Raw genomic sequence first — 19769 nt, forward strand, 5'->3', positions numbered from 1 at the left:
TGCTGGGCATGATGGACCACTGGTCTGACCTAGTTGTGACAATTCTTATGTTCTTATGTACATGACAATATTCTGATCTGAAACTCTGTCTGGAGCCAAATTTAATCAGATGAAGGGCTCTTTACTGTCTGGCCCTATCTGGTTCTGCAAATCTAGCAATAGGGTCAAATTATAGCAAAGAAGCAGCACGCTTCATTCCACATCCAAAGAGCTGCAAAACAGCATGCCCGTAAAACTGCACTTTCAGTCTGCAGATTTAATAAAACATGGCACAATGTTCTGGCTTTTCAGTAATATTTTTTAAAATTTCATTTAAAGGTTTTATATACGTTCTCATTGAGTAGACTCAGTTGAGATTATTTACAAGATTAAAAATCAATTAGTCAATCCCACATTTGATTGCTGCTCAATAACTGACAATAATACAAGTCATTACCATGAAAACACAATGTCAGCACACATAAATATTTTTGTATCATAGATCCTCAGACAGCTATACTGAGTTAAACATTTCAATACTTGTAACATAGCCTACTTCATTGTTGGTCCAAAACTTTTTTTAATTTTTTTTTATCAGATAGTCATTTAATCTTATTCAAAGATTTTTTTCTTCAATTTTTACCAAACACTTATCCGATTATAGCACTGTGAAGGGCCACCTATCCTGACATGACCATGTTTCAATATTCTTCCTCAGGGTCGAGGGACCTCAAATACATCAAATTTGTTTTATAAAAATGAGCAAAACAGAAAGATATGAGGAATCCAATTCTAGATATATCTTTCATCAATACTTGCACAGCTATAAAAACAATTATAAATAACACAGCCCAAGGTACAAATAATTTAACTTTACCATTTTCTTGACAATCCCAATATATATTTGTCTCATTCACCCACTGTCGTGCTACTTTTGCTGTTTCCTATATGTCTTCTTTACTATTCATAACTTGTATTTCTTATCCTTCTTCCCTCTACTTTCCTGTCTTGTAAGTCATATTTATATAATTTTGTCTCCCTTTGATTATGTAACTTAATATTTTTATTTTCTGTACATCGCTTAGAAATTGATATAAGCGATTAATTAAATATCCAATAAACTTGAAACTTAAACTTCCTGCATCTGACATCAGATAATTTAAACTGAGAATATGACACTCACATGTGGCATTTTCCCATTGGAGAAGTTTTACAGTAAGGACATCCAGTCAACTTCTTCATTAAGCCCCTCTGGCGTCAAAGTATCTAATTGAAAAATCCATTGTAAATATAAAGGAACAACAATTTAAACAATTTTAAAAATGCATTTAAGTAAGGACATTATAGAACAGCTAAATATTAAATATTGAACTAGGCCAGTTACTGGGCAGACTTGCACGGTCTGTGTCTGTGTATGGCTGTTTGGTGGAGGATGGGCAGGGGAGGGCTTCAATGGTTGAGAGGGTGTAGATGGGCTGGAGTAAGTCTTAACAGAGATTTCGGCAGTTGGAACCCAAGCACAGTACCGGGTAAAGCTTTGGATTCTTGCCCAGAAATAGCTAAGAAGAAAAAATTTTTTTAAAAAAAATTTAAATTGAATCAGGTTGGGCAGACTGGATGGACCATTCGGGTCTTTATCTGCCGTCATCTACTATGTTACTATGTTAATCAATGATGTACTGAGAGATAGAAAGGGGATTTAAAGAGAGAGACAAGATGAGAGGTTCTGCTGCAGTGTTTGAATGGAGCAACAGGGGAGAGCCTGTGATGGATGTGGTAGACATGGAGAGAAGTGATCTGGAAATACAAGATAAGAAGATAAATGATGCACAGGATGAGAAGTCAGCTGAAGAGGAAGAAGAAATGGAGGAGAAAGACCTGGAGGTACAGGAATTTTCAGCTGAGCTATTTTCCTATTGGAAATAGATGAACATGCTGCATTATAGAAGATGGAGATTACCAAACTAAATTTTACACCTAGAGTAAAAGGAATAATAAAAATTATTAAGGGCATAACCTGTATAAAGAGACCGTCCATTGATATCACAAAAAATAATCAAATACAATACTGTGCAGCCAAAATTATTTTCAAGAGAATTTTATCACCTTGGAAAAAATGTATTAAAGGATAAACAAAATCATTCTGAGCAAAGGTGTCCTTGAGAGATGAGTATCTGAACGGATAAAGATTTCCAAAGATAAGGAAAAGATCAATAGCGTCAAGCTGAAACATGCTGCAGTAAATATTAAATTAAAACTAAAAATAGAAGCACGAAACTATGGAGATATGAAGAAAACGGAAAAGAGAGATATCAAATTATTTAGAAAGAGCCCAAAGCAATTCTATCAGTAATCAGAGAACAGCACTATATACAGTGAATATGCCAGCTATTAAAGATGAAACAGAAACTTTCTGGTGACTATATGCAGACCTGTAGAGCATAAACCAAAAAACAAACCAAAAAATAACAGCTGGAAAATAGATTAAAAAGAGCCCCAAACAGGAAAAGCTCGGGTTCAAGCTGAGTGACCAACTTTTGGCTCAAATATACTGTATAATATCCTTCCACAATCTGGTAATATGTAAAAATGAACTGATCTGGCAACAAGATTTAACATCCTAATGACTAATAAAGAGAAACACTTATGCTTCCATGAGGGAACGATATTAAGGTGCATCATGGCTTTAAATTGGGTTATTTGCCCCTTAGGGCTCCTTTTACTAAGCTGCAATAGCGTTTTTAGTGCGTGCAGAATTTTAGCGCACGCTAAACCCACGCAACGCGGCTAGAACTAATGCCAGCTCAATGTTGGCGTTTGCGTCTAGTGCGCACAGCAATTCTGCGCATGCTAAGTGCACGCTAAAACCGCTTTTGCAGCTTAGTAAAAGGAGCCCTTAGTGTGACTTAAATGGTCCTAATGCAAGTTGGTTTAATTTACTATGGCAATACTTAAGTTAGCATAGATTACATAGTGATGAGATATTAAACAGGTAAATACCTTAATACCCATTGTAGTTATATACCCCAAGTTGCTTTAGGGTCCAAATATTTTATGGTAAAATTTTTATTTATTAATTCATTTTTCTATACTGTTATAAGGAACATAAGCATCGCCTCTGCCGAGTCAGACCATAGGTCCATCGTGCTCAGCAGTCCGCACTTGCGGCGGCCCCCCAGGTCCATGACCTGTAGTGTTCTTTCACTTAAGACATTTTATCCTTTATAGTACCCCTCTAGCTATACCCCTCAATCCCCTTTTCCTTTAGGAACATGTCCAACCCCTTTTTGAAACCCAAAATCGTACTCTGCTCTACCACCTCCTCCGGAAGAACATTCCAGATATCCACCACCCTCTGGCTGAAGAAGAACTTCCTAGCATTTGTTCTGAATCTGTTTCCCTTCAATTTTCTTGCGTGCCCTCTTGTTTTTGTTTCCCCCGCCAGTCTGAAGAATCTGCCCCTCTCCACCTTCTCTATACCCTTTATGATCTTGTAAGTTTCTATCATGTCCCCTCTAAGTCTCCGTTTTTCCAGAGAAAAGAGCCCCAGTTTCTCCAGCCTCTCAGCATATGAGAGGCCTTCCATGCCCCTTATCATCTTTGTTGCTCTTCTCTGGACCCTCTCGAGTGTCGCTATATCCTTCTTAAGGTACGGCGACCAGTATTGAACGCAGAATTCCGATATAGCGGCAGGATAACTTCTTTGGTTCTGGTAGTGATTCCTTTTTTAATAATTCCCAACATTCTGTTCGCCTTCTTGGACACCGCTGCGCATTGTGCTCCCGACTTCATTGATTGGTTCTCCCAGGAGAGCTCAGAACAGTTTCCATGAATTTATTCAGGTACTCCATCATTTTTCCCTGTCTGTCTTGGTGGGCTCACAATCTATCTAATGTACCTGGGGCAATGGGGGGTGATTAGGTGACTTGCCCACGGTCACAAGGAGCAGCATAGGTATGAACCCACAACCCCAGGGGGGCCGAGGCTGTAAACCACTGCGCCACACAGGTTATTTTCACTGCCAAGAAGAATAGGGCTACAAAGCTGTGGCCTGACAGAGCAGGTACCCACCCCCCCAGCTCAAGCCTTCCTTGGTTCAAGCCCTGTGCATCCCCCCCAAATGTCCATACCCCCCTCCCCCATTTTCTAGATAGCCCTTGAGCCTCAAAGGGCTATACTGTCTCCACTGGTAGTCCAGGTAAGGTCATTGGACAACAAAAATGCCCAGTCACTCCTTCCCAGTCTGACACCAGCCACAAAATGACTTAACTACTAAAAAGGGTCATATTTCCATATAATATAACATTATACACTAGAGGCACCATATTGCAGCTGCTGTCAGACTGAGCAGGAGCAACTAGGCATCACTCCTGCTAAAGACTCTCTGGACCATCACTGATGAAAAGGTAGCCTTTTGAAGGGATCACGGGCTATCAAGAAAGTAGGGAGAAAGATTTGAGCTTTTATAGGGTGGAGGATGACATAGTAACAAAGTAAATGATGGCAGATAAAGACCTGATCGGTCCAGCTAGTCTGCCCATTAGTTCTCATTAAAAATGCATAATCAAATTAACTTGTCTCTTCTTTGATATTTCTTGGCCATAGAATAAAGCCTACCTCGTATTGTCCTAGGTTCCTACTGTTGAAGTTGCCATCTAAGCTCATTCCAGCCTATATAACTGTGGGAGGTAGATGGGAGACTTCAGTTTTTGGGGGTCTATGGGTGGCCATAAGCCTAGGGGGGAGCTTTTACCTCACCTTGATTACTGCCCCCCCCAAGGCATATTCAAGTAATATTCCCACATATTATAGGCCAATTATAGGCCTTGATTGTCTCAGGCGCCTATGGCCCCTCCCCTATGGGGATTTGGGGGGGTTGGGGGTGTCTGGGTAGGGTGTTGGGGGTATCAGTATGGGATGTAGGGGGAGTCCATGTGAGATGTTTGTGTGTCCATATGGGGTGCTGGGGGTATCAGGGTAGGATGTTGGGAGTTTGAGGGGCCCAGTGGCAGGATGGAAGGGGCATACCTCCTTCCTATCTGAGGAAGTGTGTCAGGGTGTGTGTGTCAGGAGGGAGTGGGCATCTCTCCTGCTGAACTCGGGGTGGGGGGATATGGGGGGGTATCAATCAGGAGGGAATGGGTATCCCTCATGCCAATCTAGGGGGGGGGGTCCTCTGTTCACCTCAGCCAGCTGAGCTGATCATAGCAGGGGGATTTCTCCTAATCAGCTAAGCCAGAAGGACTCCCCGAAGGAGTCCTGCCAGCTCAGCTGATCAAGGATTCCTATGCTGCAATCAGCTGATAGCAAGCTGTGTCTACTGTCAGGATCCTGTCCCCCCCTTTACTGTCAGGATCCTCCCCCCTCCCCCCCCCCTTTGGCAAAGATAGGTGGCTGAAATGAAGGCCAGGGTTTTCTGACCTACATTTCAGCCCTGCTATGCAAATTTAAAAATAGAAAAAAGGGCAAACAGTGCATATGGTCATATCTGCAAATTCTAGTGCATGCTGTTTTCTGGTTTTCTGCATTTAACTGGATGTTTGCAAAGATATTTGCAAAGTAATGTAAAGATTGCTAATAAGCAGAAGGCTCATGCAAATTAGTTTACTAGACATTTTCACATAGCAAAAGAGGCAGGAATGGACAGAACTAGGTGGACCTGGGGGCAGAACTTGGGGTCCAGATTTTACTAAAGTAAAATCTGCTAACCCTACCTATGGGCATCCTAACATTGAGTGCATGCTAATCATTAAAACATACTAAACCTTAACATATCTCAGTAATATGAGCCCTAGGTCTCATCATTTTAAATGCATGTTTTGTAGAGTGATATCTTATAGTACCATCATAAAAAACATCAAAAAATGTTTCAGTATTTGAGCCTCTGAGACACCTGAACAAGGAGCCTAAGTGATCTCAAGAGTTCATGTACAATAGTATTTTTCAAGAACTAAAAATGATAGCTACCTCTCAGCTCAATCATTTTCATATTTACAATTGAATTTCACAGATCTTTTTCTGAGTATTTTTGAAGTGCTATTACCTTAAAATTTCAGTACTTTTCTTATTTTTCATATGAATTCACTGTAAAGGAACATGAATGTTTGAATTAATAGCACTTTTCTGTTTACTTAAAACATGCCAGTTGTAGAGGTTTAGTGCAATGCTTTAGTGGGTTAGGCATTCTTCTTTCAGATACAAGAAGAGCTGGATTAAGACATAGTTAAACTAGGCATTGTCTATGGCGCAAACGCTTAGCGGAGTCCTGTCAGATGTGATCTGGACTCAGGTGGCTAGGATTACCAAATATTTGGATTTATTTCAGGATTCTACACATTCATAAAATGTCAGGCCAGTATTCAAATCTATTTAATTGGCCAGACAGGGCTCCTGGACGGCATAGGCACCAGCTCTGTAGATGCCTGAGCACCCCCAATATTTTTCCTTGTAAGTCTGCAGATCTGAGGCAGCAAGCTCCAAATGGCAGTGCTACAGGAAACACAAGAAGGAAGTGTATCTACTACTACTACCACTATTAATTATTTCTAGAGCGCAGCAGTGTACAGAGTCACAAAGGAGATAGTCCGGGGTAAATTCTATAAATGGTGTCACAATTGTAGGCAGGGCAGGATTAATTCGTCAAGGGCCCCTAGGCACACAAGTACACTGGGCCCCCTGCCCCGCCCCACCCCACCATGCACCTAGGCAGAAACAGGAAGCTGCGTCAGAGGGAAGCTTTGGTCAAGCAGCACTGCTTGCACAATTACAGTTCCTGTTGCCTTTCTTACCCGCGTTGCTTACTTTCCGTCGATGGGGGGGAGGGGGGCTGCATTGCCAATCAGGATGGGACCCGCGTTGCTGATTGGGAGGGGGGCCCATGTTGCTGATCGATGCTGGAGAGGCCCATCGCCGTTTGGAAAAAACAATGTTGATGCTCTCCTTCATCGAGCCCCCCCTGACCATTTTGGGCCCCAGGCATGTGCCTATTTGGCCTATTGGTTAATCCTGCCCTGATTATAGGCAGCAGTACATATTCTACCACTGTCTAACCAGCCAATTGGGATGTACATTTTGGTTTTTTTTTAAACACCCCGGGGAGGGTCATCTACATTGATAGCATTTTTGTGAGCTTAGGGAGGTGCATAGGGCTGCCTAAGCTCGCTGAAACCTAGGCATGGGCATGGTTTTGCATGGAAGTGGCCATAGGTGAGTTTAGGTGGCCCTAGGTGTCTACCTATTTTTCAGTGTTTGATAACATATTTTATATGAAATGTGTTGTGAGAATCTCATACATATTCACCATAGGTGAAATAAATTTATTGTTTTCATTACCATAATTTCATTTTGTTCTTCTACAGGTTGGTACAGAGGATAAAAGAGAGCCATGAAGTTTGCTATCAAGAATTTGGCAGAAAATCACTGACCACCCAAGCAACTGCTACATCTGCATGGTGAACCCTTCCAAATGTCACACTGGCAAGCAAGCATCTTCAATCACTTTTCCGGACATTCCTTCACCAATCGCCTCGGTGCCATATTGCCCAGAGCTCCCCATACCCAATCCCCCAGAGAGAGAGAGCAGCTGTTTAAAAAAAAAACAAAAAAAAAACTGCAAGTCAAAGAGTGAGCAAGACATTAGCAGATCCAGTTCACAATTTCAGGGGAGCAGCTGATGAGAGAAATCCATACTACCCAAAACAAAAAGACCTAAATGACTTGATCAGTGATCTTGGTCTCACCATGTCCAATGTTGAGCTTTTGCTATCTAGGCTCAAGCAGTGGAACTTGTTAGTTGAAAGTGTGCAGGGTGGGAGATTTCATGGTGACATCAGGAAGTATTTCTTCATCGAAAAGGTGTTTGATCGTTGGAATGATCTACCACTTCAGGTAGCTGAGGCCAACAACGTGCTCAATTTTAAGAAAAAATGGGACAAACATGTGGGGTCACTTCGAGGGAGTGTTTAGGGGGGAGGGTTATTCGAGTGGGCAGACTTGTTGGGCCGAAGGCCCTTTTCTGCCATCATACTCTATGTTTCTATGTTAAGTCACAGATCAAAAGAAGCATCACCAAGCTTTATCCCACCTTCTTCATCCATCAAGATGGGCTCTGCTTCTGCCACAATGTGACCAGTCTGTTTGAGGCAATTGGAATCGCCTGTAATACAAAAGAGTGGCGTCTCTTCATTGACAGCTCATGCAGGAGCACCAACACCATACTACTACTCCATAATGGGAAAAAGTACCCATCTTTGCTACTGGCACACTCAGTGCACCTCAAAGAGGATTACAACAGCATCAAGACCTTACTAGGCACCTTGAAATATGCTGAGTACAGCTTGGAGGTCATTGGAGACTTCAAAATGGTGGCATTCTTAATGGCATGTGTCTCCAAGGCAGTTTCATCAAGTTTCCTTGATATTTCTATCTTTGGAACAGCAGGGACACAAAGATGCACAACCAAAGGTGGGATTGGCCACAGCAGACTGAGTTCTCTGTAGAGAGAAACAACATCAAATGGGAACCACTGGTGGATCCCCAGAAGGTGCTGATGCCACTGTTGCACAACAACAATTTGTCAGAGCTCTAAATATGGAGTTGGCAGCCTTCAAGACATCTTCCCTAATCTATCTGAGGCAAAGGTCAAATCTGGTATCATCATCAGACCACCGATAAAGAAGATCCTGAAGTGCAAGAAATTTCCTAAGATGCTAACTAGGAAGGAGAAAGCGGCTTGGAGCAGCTTTGTCACAGTGGTTCAGAGCTTCCTGGCCAATCACAAGGCAGAAAACTAAATGGAGTTGGTTGAGAATCTGGTGAAGAACTGCAGTAATATGGGCTGTAGGATGTCTCTCAAAGTCTACGTCCTTGATGCTTATCTTGAGACATTCAAGAAGAACATAACTGGTTTTAATTCTTAAATTCAAAGGTAAAGAATTCTGCACAAAAGCAGCCTGATAGGATAGAGTCTGAAAAAATAAATAATTTCAATTGAATTCATGTTAGTGATGAGGTTCATGTCAATTTTAATGCAGAATGATAGGACCCCATCTGAATTTTTTTTTTTTCTGGCATCAATAATATAATGTCTTGTATACGTAATAGTATGTAGTATCGTCCAATAATGTGCACTGTTTAGCAATTGGTGCACTGTTGAAAAAGAGTTTACAATAAAGAAAGAAAAGGCAACCTGTGATGCTCAATTTCTTTATTGTGATTAAGACTCGACATTAAGCTGGCGTTAGTTCTAGCCGCATAGCACGGGGTTAGCATGCGCTAATCTGCTGGGTGCGCTAAAAACGCTAGCGCACCTTAGTAAAAGGAGCCCAAAGAGACAACTTCTGAAACCACTGAATTGATGCTTGTTAGGCACAAGATCACCACTTAAGCACTATTTTATAAAAGGTGCACACCCTTTACAGAATAACGCTTAGTGCTGATTTTTTTCACAGCACCTAATTTTGAGTTCCATTTATAGAATCGTGGCCCAATTTGAGCAATAGTATGCACTATTGACAATTTTGCCCCCCAAAATGTAAAAAATAAAAACTCTACAAAATAACCCCCTCCTTTTAGTAAACCGCGATAGTGGTTATTAGCGCAGGGAGCTGTGCTGAATGCTCTGCACTGCTCCCGACGCTCATAGAGTTCCTTTGAGCGTCGGGAGCAGCGTGCAGCATTTAGCGTGGCTCCCTGTGCTAATAACCGCTATCTAGTAAAGGGGGGAGGGGCAAGAGAGCCCAAGAATGGCATGGAAAACAAAACAATAATTACTTGCCTGCACATCTCAGCCTCAAGTCCAAGTGAGCTAGGAGCCAAAGAACCAGGAGGAAATTGAAGACCCCCTCTCTCCATCCCTCCCAAATATAGATATTAATTTCAATCTATTAATTATCTGTAAACAATCAGCAATTAAACCATCCATCATGGTTGTTTTTTTTTTTAATTCTGGCTTCTGTTTAATCCCTAAGCAATCATTAACATTTAAAGTTCTTGAAATAACCTTTCTGCTTTATTGCTCTCTCTGTTATAAATTTAAGAAAATATATGAACCATCTTCCCTCTGTATTTAATGCTTCTGTTTAAGTTTTGAAGCCTTTGGCTCAAATAGGTATTTAGGGACAGGTTTTTCACTGGTTTATTACCTTTTTTTGGGTGAAAGTAACAGGTCAGAGATATTCCTCTCTTTCATTTCCTGTATGGTCCCTAAATGACCAATTTTATTTAATATCTATAGCACATAGGTCTTGATTCTATAAATGGCATCATTTATGTCTGAAGCTCATACCTGAGAGATATATAGATTCAGCCTGTCTATACCACCAAGGTTAGACATTATAAGCATTTGCTACAGGAACAATGAACCAAAGGCTGGGCAAGTTCCAGGTCTGAAACCTGGTGCTGACTGCTTTGGTAAGAAGGTGTGAGGCCTCATTTGGAAGGAGTTTAAGGGGAGCCTCAGCTTCTAAAGCACTACTATCCAGGTAGCCCATATTCTGCTCCTATGGGTCCCTATATCTCTAGCAGAGGGGCAGAATTTATAACAACTTTGCACAGAGAACAAGGTTACTTGTACCGAACTTTAACAGCAAAGGTATTGTGTTTAAAGAAGTATATCTTTAAAAACAGCATTTGCATCTGATATGAACAGTGCTGTTTAAGAACTGTGCATTTACTATCTGAAAAACATCTGCCTAGCCTGTGTAGAGGAACTTTAAGTTTTATTTTTGTAACATCTTTTTGGAGGAGAGGAGAAAGGGAAAAGGATATCCTGTATATATATTGGAACTATTTATGAGAATTGCTTCTTTCATTAACTGAGAGAAAGTAAAGTTCACGTTTGGAATTTACAAATCTGGTATGGTCTACCTTATTGGAGTGAGTGAGTTGACAGTCTGATGCTATGCTTGCTTGGCCCCCCAGCTCTAGAGTCATCCCCAGCCCTGGTGGATAAAATTCTTTATTTTCCCCTCTTGCCATCATCTGAGCAGGGTCTATAAGGGGCCTTACACTTGTTTGAAAATAGTCATGTGTGCTACTGGATTTTTGGACATTTTCTGCAAAACATCCAAACTCCGATTTAGATGTCATATGAAAAATATCCCTCCACATCATGTTTGTCTATTTATTCAGTAATTTTGTTCTTTATAATAGTCTCTACCATTTTGCCTAGCACTGAGTTTAGGCTTTCCAGTCTGTAGTTTCCTGGATTACCCCTGGAACCCTTTTTAAAAACTGATGTTGCACTAACCACCTTCTAATCTTCAGGGACTAGATTATTGCAACACTATTTATCTTGGCATCATAAAGATCTGTCTCCAAAGATTATAATTAATCTAGAATACTGCTGCGAAGCTGATTTTTTGAAAAAGTAAATTTGATCATGTGACCCCTTTGCTCCTGAGTCTTCATTGGCTCCTGGTTTATCTTAGAATTCAATTCAAATGTGCTTGTATCTCTTTCAAAATTTTATATGGCATTTTTATTCCCCTCATTCCCTTATTTTGGAATGCTTACAGATTTTCCTTTGCAAGAGGCATCCAGCAATTCAAACTCTCCCTTCCTTCTAGATAAGGAATTAAAGGAGTTAAGATCTTCAATCAATCCTTGGCTTTTAAACTTTCTCAACTATGGAATGAACTCCCCCTAATTCTGAGGAGCCCCAGTTCTTTTCAATTTTTCTGTAAATTTCTAAAAACATTTCTATTTGCCAAACATTTTGAAAACTAATTTCTTTTGAAACCTTTGTTTTTACTTTCTTTAGTTTTTATTTAATCGTAAACTTTTTTGTTTTTATTTAATTGTTGTAAACCGAGTCGAGCTTCCTTAGGTTGAGGACCCGGTATATAAAGTTAACCTTTAGTTTAGTTTAGTAGATTTATAATTTCATTTTTGAGTTTTTTTAGTACTCTGGGGTGAACCCACCTAGTTCAGATGATTTGCTGCTCTTTACGTTATCCATTTGGCCTATTACATCTTCCAGGTTCACCAAGATTTGTTTCAGTTCCTCTGTATTGTCACCTTTAAATACCATTTCTGGCATAAGTAGCTCCCTTACATATTGCCAAGGTCAAGGCAAAGAATTCATGTCAGTCTCTCTACTATGGTGTTGTCCTACATGAGTGCCTCTTGTACTCCTTGATGATTTAATAGCCCAACTAACTCTGTCATAGGCTTTCTGTGGTAAATGTACTTGAAAATGTTTTTATTATGAGATTTTGCCTCTACTGCTAGCTCTTTCAAATTATTTTTTAGTCTTCCTTATCAATGTTTTATATTCAATTTGCTAGTAAGAACATAAGAATTGTTTATGAAAACTCTTGCTATACCGCTTAAACTACAAATAAGAACAAAGCGGTTTACAAAATAATATAATATAGTAATAAAAGAATGCCATTAAAATAGAAAAGATGATTCAGACATATCAGATAAGATCACTTGCAGACAATACACAGGAATTCAGACTGTCAAGTCTAAAGGAAAGGCTAATCTAAAGTAATGTGATTTTAAACTTTTTAAAAACCTTACTAAGGATTCTTTATTCCTTGCCATATTGGGATAGGTTAAAGGTCCATCAAGCCCAGTATCCTGTTTCCAACAGTGGCCAGCCCAGGTCCCAAGTACCTAGCTAGAACCCAAGTAGTAAAACAGATTTTATGCTGCTTATACTACTCTCTGTTTTCTTCATTTGGATCCTCTCCCATTTTTTTCAAAGATGTCCTTTTGATTCTATTTACCTCTTTCACCTTACCTTTAACCATGCTATAATATCATTTGACCTTCCTTCCACCATTTTTAATACATGGAATATATCTAGTCTGGGCTTCCTTTACAAAATTTAAGGCTGGTCTTAAAACTAATTTATTCTCTTAGGCTTTCCTATGGTTGATTTTGTCAGATTGAAGTGCTAACCTATTAGTTTCTCTTTTCTTGGTTTCTGCAGAACAGTTTCAATGAAAATACCCATGCAACAGGTCATTCTAGCTTTGAGATCCAGCTGGTGGGCATAGACTGATTCCTCCTCTGATGTATATCCTGATTCCATTTTATCTTCAAAACCTTCAGAAAGGGGCTGTCTGCAGCTTAGTGCTAGATTGTGAAACATGTAGCTTGCTTTGAAGATTTCACACAACTTGTGAGGGCTATAGAGTAGTTAAACCATTAGAAGTGGGATTTGAGGAGGCCAAATGCCCTCTCTATTATTACCATAGTGTTGGAGAGCCATGTTGTACTGCTTTTCTGTCTTCATTTTTTTTTCACTCAGAGAATAATTAAGCTCTGGAACGCGTTGCCAGAGGATGTGGTAAGAGCGGATAGTGTAGCTGGTTTTAAGAAAGGTTTGGACAAGTTCCTGGAGGAAAAGTCCATAGTCTGTTATTGAGAAAGACATGGGGGAAGCCACTGCTTGTCCTGTATTGGTAGCATGAAATATTGCTACTCCTTGGGTTTTGGACAGGTACTAGTGCCCTGGATTGGCCACTGTGAGAACGGGATACTGGGATTGATGGACCATGGTCTGACCCGGTAAAGCTATTCTTATGTTCTTATCAGGGGTGCCACAATAAGGGTCATGAGCTACTTCCTTTGTCGGTAGCCTCTATCATCATTGTGGGAATGGAAACACAAAAGAACAGTCATGCACTGAAACACATACTAGGAGTTGTGGTCAGGAACTTCACTGGTGCATCAGGGAATGTGGTAAGAGCTAGGAAGATTAAGCAAGAATTTCCAGCATGTGCAATTGGTAATATGTATATTGGCAAAGCAGGCCTTATCTAGTAGTCATCCCCCCTCTACCACCACCAGTGATCTTGAGCCTGTAATGGATATCAGAGTAGGTCATGATTCATGGCTCTGTGAGCATTGCATACATTTGCATTTTGAGGGCATGAAACGGCTTTCTGTTGTAGTAGGCTCTCTCTCCCTCTCTCGTTCTCTCTTGTGCAATCTATGATCTCCCAACACAGATAGAAAACAGCCTATGCCATAATACTAGGTTTTAGCTTGCTGTCTGAGTTGAAAGGCCCTCAGAAACTGTGTGATGCATAATGAGGTTGCAGACTGGCTGAGTCCCTCGCTGACTGCCAGCATATGCTGAAAGCTGTCAGTGTAAAGAAAGGTGAGAACTGTGGTAACCTCTAAGTAGATTATCATGAGCTGCTTCCTCTGTGGGAAGAATGGAGGAGGGGTTGAACTGCTGGCAAATAGAGTGGATGCCAGCCTTATAAAATCAAAACCTACTGCTCATCTAAGACATCCAGAAACTGGGTCCTGGTACTATACTGTATATTCTCTGAAGAGGCTACTTCTCCTGATCTTTCTCTGTTTTGTATGTGCCTGCAGCAGTATGAACTATAAAAGCCAGCTATTTGTCTCCTCTGTTCTATCACCATTACTGTGTATGGCCCCAGATTTGTTTCTTAACACTGTACCTAAACATACATGCCTAGAAGGCACTTGATTAGGCATATTGTACTAATGTCACAGGCTAGATCAGTTATTCCCAAACTGAGCTCTGCAGAACTCTAGGGTTCCCAGAGTTCTTTTCAGGGGTTCCTCAAGGAAGGAAGTTAGTGGCTTGTTCCAGCCACTAACACCAGCACTTCAGCATATGTGAGAGTGCCAGCCAGTGTCATAGTAAAGGGGGAGCAGGGGTCTGGTCTGCCCTGGGCTCCGTCTTGGTGGGGGTGCCGGTACCTATCCTCCTCTACTAAGTAAAATAAGCGCATATTAACAGAATAGTACTTAAGCAGAATTTTGGCATCTTTGCACATATGCATGCATATGAATGCTTATGAGGGGCCATTGAAAAGTTCTCAGCCCAACCAACAAAGTTGGGGGAGTCTCCATCAAGGGCTATAGTAGTTTTCTACTTTTTTCATTCTGAAAGAAAAATACAAAATGAAAAATGTGGAAAATTGCTGGACTAAATGTATAGCCCTCAATGGAGACTCCCCCAATTTTGCTGGTTGGGCTGAGAACTTTCCAGTGGCTCCTCATATGATTATTCTAATTATTTACATGTATTTTAGGTATGTAAATCTTAGCACTTGATTTACAGAATTACTCCTTAAGTGGTCTAGTCATTCATCCAACAGAGACAGCCAATAGCTGGCAGGTAGACAGACCCAGTGGTAAAGTGGCATGCCTTGAGGGTTTGAGGGGGGAATGTTTCAAAAAGGAAGAATGTTTCAAAAAGGAGGCTGTAAGGGAAGGAGGGCTGAGACCAGAGGCAGGGAAATTTTAAGTAGCAAAGACACACTCATTCAGAGACAATAATCAGGCAATTAAACAAGTCTCAGATTTCTTCCAGCAACTACCAATGCAAGCAGGTCCAAAAGACAAATGAGGTAGGTATTGTATGTGATTCACAGCAGTCCAGATGCTGACATTTTGATTTTCCACCCTGGATGTTCCCGGCTTTACAGAATGCTCCATAAATATGCATTCCTCAGTGCTTCCTATGCCATGCTGTGAACAAGCCTCTTTTCTACATGTAGATGTATCGACATGTCCAGTGCATCCACATGTAAGCCATAGCCATTCTGAAATCAAAATTTCCATATGGATACCATTTCTGCATATACATGTTTGCATTTCCACATGGAAATCATGCTTAGGCCTTCTAAAATAACCACCATAGGCACCTATGTGTCTTTATATAAAATAATGTAAGTATGTACCTCCTTGGCTTCTTCACTTAGGTGCCCTATTATAATCTTACCCTCCTTCACTGTCCATGTCCTATGCCTCCAGAAACTTCTAATGAGTGTCAGTACAGATGGTGCCCTCTCAGAATCAAGAAGGTAGATATAACAATATTGGAAATCTTTAAAATAGTTATATCTCCCCAAAAAATAATAGAAGAGAATTAAAAAAAAACTTGGCAATAGATTTGCACAAATTTGAAATGAAGAAAAATCTATAAAAAAATGATTTATTGACTTAGGATTGTAGCTCAGGGACTACACATATCTTAGGGATTTTTAGGCTGAGCCTTGCTTGGAATTGGAATCATGCAATACAGTCAATATCATCGGAAAATGCATAACTATTTTTAGTCCTTTATTAATAAGAAGAGTTGCTCTCCTAATGCATTAAGATGTGTACTTACCAGTCTAAAAAAAGCTATTTAATTACCCAATTATTGATAGAGTGGAATAAAGGAGTTATTTCAATGTCATTTTAAATTATTGACTCTTGCTTCATCTCCCTTGTATTATTTTAGTGAACAGTAAAAAAAAAAAAAAAAAAAAAGGTAGAGAACTTATAAAGGTGTGCTGAAAAGTTCTCAGCCCAACCAAGTTCCTAAATTGTAAGCATTATTTTGCCACAGTAGTTGAAAAGAGTGTTATTTCATTTTGCAAAGTGCCAATTTGCAGAGCTGTAATGCTTTGTTTTGACATTGTTTCAGATCATTGATCAAGCCATGTAAATGAAAAGTGTGGAATTTTCAAGTGTGGAGCTCCGAGCCATCATGAAGTTCCTGTTCCTGCAGAAGAAAACTCCAAAGGAAATCTAAGTGGTGTGTAAATTTTCAGCGTGGAGATTTTGAGACTCAAGATGCAGGAAGGTCTGGGAGACCTCAAATGGTGTCAGCTCCTGAAATTGTTGACCATGTCCATGACCTGATTTTGGCAGATCGGTGAATATCAGCTTAAACAATTGCTGAGAAACTACAGATATCCAGGGAACGTGTTGAGCATATTATTTATTTATTTATTTTTAAAATTTCTATTCCACCTATCAACTAGTGTAGATTACAAATGAAAGTTCATAAAATGAGACCTACAAAAAATACAAATTCACAAGCAGCTGGGTATGCAGTAGCTGTAAGCCAAGTGAGTGTTCAAATGTTTGAATGCTGACAAGAAATGACATTGAGTGAACTCTTCTAAGTTGATTTTACAGCATTTTCAGCGAGCTGGTGCCAACCTTTTGGAACAACTAGTTACTGTTGATGAAACATGGTTACACCAATATGATTCTGAGACAAAACAACAGTCCATGCAATGGCAGCACTTAGGTTCTCCAAGGCCAAGGAAATTCAAGACCCATAAGTCAGCAGGAAAAGTCATGGTCACAGTATTTTGGGATCAGGAAGGTGTTGCAGTGACTAATTATCTTCTAAGCGGTGAAACAGTTAATGGAGAATACTACTGTAACTTGCTGTGTAAAAGAGGCATTGAAAGAAAAAAGGAGAAGGAAGCTGTGGAATGAAGCTCTCTTTTTGCAAGACAATGCATCTGCTCACAAGTCTGGCAAAACGATGGATGTTTTGACACAGTTGGGGTTTCAGTGCACAGACCATCCACACTACTCACCAGATCTTGCTCCATCTGATAATTTTGTTTCCAAACCTTTTAAAGAGTTTGAAAGTGTGACAATTTTCGAGTGATTCGGAAGTGATTGAAGTAGCTTAGCAGTATTTCAGTGATCAGACATTAGAGTATTTTTTTTTGAAAGTGTTACAGAAACTTCAGACTCAATGTGCCATGTGTCTTAGGGGTGAATATGTCATAAGGGATGTGCCAAGTGTCTTAGGGGTAAATATGTAGAATAACCTGTAAGTTTTATGGCTGCACGTCATTCCCTTCTTGGATGGGTAGAGAACTTTTTTTTTTTTAAATTAATCTTTATTCATTTTTAAAGCTCACAATAAGTGTAACAAATAATACAATTATTTATACTTTAACATCACTTAATAACTCTTCAAATTCTAACTCACATCAAATAACCCCCCTCCCTTATACCCAACAGTTATTCATAAGCAAAAGAAATCGTAACATATTCCTACCTCACCCCTACCTCACCCTGGACGTGTATGAACAAAAGGGAAAAAATTAATATTTATTCTATTCAGTAATTTCAGTCTTTATAGTATCTTGTTAATGGCTCCCAAATAACCTGGCATTTCTTAAAATTTCCCTGCTGCATGGCAATTATCCTTTCCATTTTGAATATGTGACATAAAGAGTTCCACGAAAAGCTATAATTCAGCCTCTCCCAATGTTTCCAGTTATTCGTAATCTGCTGTATCGCAACCCCTGTCATAATGAGTAGAAGCTTAGTGTTATTAGAGGATATTTGGCTTTTAGCCCTCATTGACATACCAAACAATACGGTGTCATATGATAATGTCACCGGATTATCTAACAAATTATTTATTTGACCCCCCATATTGATTTCCAAAAAGCAAGTATTAATGGACAATAAAATAACAAATGATCTAATGTCCCAGCTTCAAGATGACAGTGCCAGCATCTATTAGATTTAGATCTATCTAACTTCTATAACCGAACTGGGGTCCAAAATGCTCTATGTCACTGTTCTTCAACCGCCGATCCACGGACCGGTGTCGGTCCGCAAAAAATTTCTGACGGTCCGCGCAGGGCCGGCGAGATCAAGTCGGCAGTTAAATTTCCTGCCGACTGCGGTGCCTGCCGACTGCTGTTCCTCCCAGCCTCGGGCGATCAAGACAGGCTGCCGACGTTGGGGCCTTCCTTCTCTGAGTCTTGCCTGTTAAGAAACAGGAAGTTGAAACAAAATAGGCGGGACTCAGAGAGAGAAGGTCCAGATGTCAGCAGCCTGTCTTGATCACTGCCCCTGCCGAGTTGTTGAAGAGGGCCTCGGGGAAGTTGTAAGTGGAACGGAGAGAGCTGCAGATACAGGTACAGGTGGAGGGAGGGAGATGGTCAGCATGTGCGAGCAAGATCCTGAGGAGCCTTCACAGTGGTTGTCTCCCCTCCCACCAGCTCTCCTACTTGCCAGGGCAGTGATTTACCGGCAACTTCCTGCAGGCAAGTACTGAGAGCTGCTGGAAGGGAGGAAGCCACTGTAGGAGGCTGGGAAGCTGCTGGATAAAGGGAGAGCTGTTACTGGACTTGGAGAGATGCTCCTGGGAGGGGAGATGGGAAAGGGATGGGAAGAGAGTTAATGTTGGATAGAGGGAGGAGGGAATGGAGAAGGAAAAAAGGAAGGAGGGAAGGGAGAAAGAAAAAGGAAGGAGGGAAGGGAGAAAGAAAAAAAGGAAGGAAACAGCTGGCAGGGAGATTACAGGAGGAGAAGTGGGTCAGGGTGGAATGGAGAGATCAGATGAGGGAAAGGGGAGAGAGAGGAATGAGAAAGTAGAGAGAGATTGATGCTGGAAAGGGGGTTAGCAGAGAAATGAGAGAGGGATAAAGATGCTAGATTTGGTGTAGGAGAGATAAAAATGAAGAAGGCAGTGAAGCTGGAATGAATGATGTAAAAAGGAGAGAGGAGGCACAGGCTGGATGGACAGGGGAGAGGGGCATAGAAAGAAGTCAGATACATATGGAAGGGGGAGAAGGCAGACATTGGATGGAACGCGCAGATGCTGGATTGAAGAGACAGGACAGACGCTGGAAGGAAAAGAGTGAAAAGAAGATGAAAGCAGAAACCAGAGACCACAAAAGGTAGAAAAAAATAATCTTATTTCTATTTTGTCATTAGAATATATCAGATTTGAAATATATATCATGCTAGAGACATAACTAGGGACTGCAGTATTCTGTTAGCATGATATTTCTATGTAGCATTCTATAATAACTTGGCTTGTTCAGTTTTCTTGATAGTAGAGGGGATATATGTGAAGGGTAGGGGAGACAGGGGTTTTATTGGTCCGTGCTCTGTATATTTGTATTTATAAAATCACAAATGTTCAGAATATTGTTTCTTTTTATACTTTAATAAAATACGTTCAATATAAAATCATAACTGTGGCTTGTGCAGATGGGATCAGATGGTTTGCGGGGGCCGAGCTCGCAGAGATG

This window comes from Geotrypetes seraphini, chromosome 6 (genome assembly GCF_902459505.1).
Source record: "Geotrypetes seraphini chromosome 6, aGeoSer1.1, whole genome shotgun sequence".
Lineage (NCBI taxonomy): Eukaryota > Metazoa > Chordata > Amphibia > Gymnophiona > Dermophiidae > Geotrypetes > Geotrypetes seraphini.